This window comes from Morone saxatilis, unplaced genomic scaffold, assembly GCF_004916995.1.
Source record: "Morone saxatilis isolate NCDOM2014 unplaced genomic scaffold, NCSU_SB_2.0 Contig20, whole genome shotgun sequence".
NCBI lineage: Eukaryota > Metazoa > Chordata > Actinopteri > Moronidae > Morone > Morone saxatilis.
The window spans coordinates 9,292,898-9,295,532 of NW_023339763.1; the positions used below are offsets into that span (position 1 = coordinate 9,292,898).

At 40.1% G+C, this 2,635-nt stretch overlaps 1 protein-coding gene across 1 annotated transcript in view; it reads left to right on the top strand.

Moving 5' to 3' along the window:
- LOC118331751 (rho GTPase-activating protein 26-like) overlaps positions 1-2,635 on the top strand; it is a 72,376-nt gene that overhangs the window by 4,384 nt on the left and 65,357 nt on the right. The gene's annotated exons all lie outside the window — the stretch shown is intronic.

Here is a 2,635-nt window from a genome sequence, read left to right on the forward strand (position 1 = left end):
TACACACTCCTGATACTGTAGATTAGGTTTTTGATAGTATATTATTCACACGGCTCCTATCCAGATAGGCAAATCCTGGAACGTCCAGGGCAGACCGGCCTTCCAGTTAACCTGAACTTTCCACCCCTGTGTTATCGGCTGTACCTTTTAAAAACAAACCGGCTCAGTCACCACAAAGCTCTGTCAGCTGATGTGTCGCTATAAAGACAATTCTGCTTTTGTCCATTGGTGAGGTCTAGAAATCAAACAGCGAGGCCTGATTCACTGAGGGTGGTGGTGAGAGTGGGAGTCATTTGCTTGTTCTGTGCCATTGTATCAGGGTGCTTGCCTAACAAAGAGCAAGTCTGCAAATGTTCCTAGTTAATCTTTTTATACCTGTACTACTAGACCGCATTGTCTGCTTTTGCTGGCACATGAGATGAATCACTTGCAACAGGTCTTTTCTAACAGCGCTTTGAAGGCAAGGTAAATCTTTTCTGCTGCATTTTTCATTGCACCTCGAACCTCTTCTGCTTTTTCTTGAGGAATTGAGAGGATGTGTGACTGTCCTGAGAAGCCTCCTAAATGTTTTGTTAGTTGCTAATTGCCGCTGGAGGAGGTGGAGGAGGCCCAAAGTCTCCTGACAGCTTTCACATGTGTTTTTGTTGTAATGAGTGCATGCATGTTACTACAGAAGGAGAAAATGAAACATTGACAACACCATGTGCCATATGGCTCAGGCCTTATACAGCGCTATTATGGACTTATTGAAGCCTTTTGTTAATGTCTCTGTCTTCCCTGGGTTTTCAGTACAGTGTAACGACCCGTATGAGGTTGGGTGATGTGATGATATCGACTGGTGAGACAGTAGAAATGGGGCTGTGGTCGGAGACTTTCATTTACCATTTATACCAAGTTATCGGTCTCTTATTGTGTCTCTTTTAATTTCACATTTTAATTTGCTTTTCTGCCAAAAAGCAAACCTTCCAATCAGTTTTTTTTGTCTTTTAACACTTGTAGTTTTACAGTATCATGTTATACACTAATATAAAATGACATATGTTACATATACCTAACCGTATTTCATTTTATACATACGGTTATAAATACACACAATTGCTAGTTTATTGGGTACAGAGACAGACAGAGAGATGTGTTTCTGTCATTCAGCCTAACCTCACTGATATAAATGGGCAGACAAAATAATAAGAAAACCTGTCAGTATAATGCCATACAGTTGAACAGCACCACAAACTGAAGCATCCAAAATGACCACACAGTGAAATCAACACCACTCTGTAACAGTTTCAACAAAAACAGAACATTATAACCTTGAAGGAAGGACTTATTGCAGGGCTGTTATATTAGACTGTGTACTTAATAAACTGGCAACTGTACAGTATAGTTTATTAAGTGTACAGTATGTCCACATTGCCCACCACTAGAATGTACACCACATTTCTCTTATGGATTCCTTTTGGGTGCAGTGTCAAGCTGGCAGCTGACCATTTGTTGCTGATGTCGGTTTCCATCAATAATTAATGTTGCCAAGTGCAGAGAGCATGGGGGTAAATTGCATAAACAGCACTTGTGGTGCTGTAATAATCAGATGACACTAACAGGACAGGGCCCTATTTAGAGCCAGTGTTTGGTTTGTCCGTTGTGGGCTACTGTAGAAACATGGCGGTTCAACATGACGGCCTCCATAGAAGAGGACCATCTACCTCTGTAGAGAAAAACGGCTCATTCTAAGGTAACAAAAACATGACTATTCTTATTTTCAGGTGATTATAAACTAAGGAAAACATATCTATGAATATTATATTCCATCTCTGCCTATAGATCCTCCTAAATGTTACATACACATGCTAATTATTTGGGCCCAATTTGTTGCATTTTGGTGACAGTTTTGGTCGTAAACTTTGTGTTTTTGCTCCAAGCTTCCCATTCCCAGACATTATGATCATCTTCTCCTTTCTTTTTTCTTATGGGTTTTGTGACATTTTTACACATCACTGCTCATTAGTGGAATTTTCTAAATAGAAAGATGCCATCACCACCATTACAAATTTACAGCAACTCTGTCCTGTTTGTGGGTGTCAAACTAGTTTATGTAGCAATTAAACATGTACACACATTCAGGCAACACACACGCACACACACACAAAATCAGATTCAGTATTCAGACTTTGAAAGCCACACAGACTGTGAAGTACTTTTGAGACATACACAAACTAAGATGGCAGATACATCCACGCACACAGATACACATGCATTTACACACAAATGTGTGTGAGTTAAAGTGTGTGTTAGCCAGATGTCATTTCAGGGCAGACTTAGCTTGTTATTACGGAGCCTGTAGAAATGTTTGGTTCTCTGCTCCACCTCTAACATGACATGGTTCAATCATCCAAACAAGCCCTAATTACTGGCTGGGCATTCACTAGCACTGTGAGGGAAACGTGACACTGTGTTTAGACAGTTTATGTGACACAGACACATGGTGTTGCCATGTTCTCAGCTGAAAGTGTAAACGGTAATGGAGTTATTTTAATTTCATGGCTTAGTAGAGTATTTTACCTTTCATGTTTGAGTGTGACTCTTTACCTTTGTTTTCACACATCCAATCATTTGTGTATGTGTGCAGTGCAAAGAC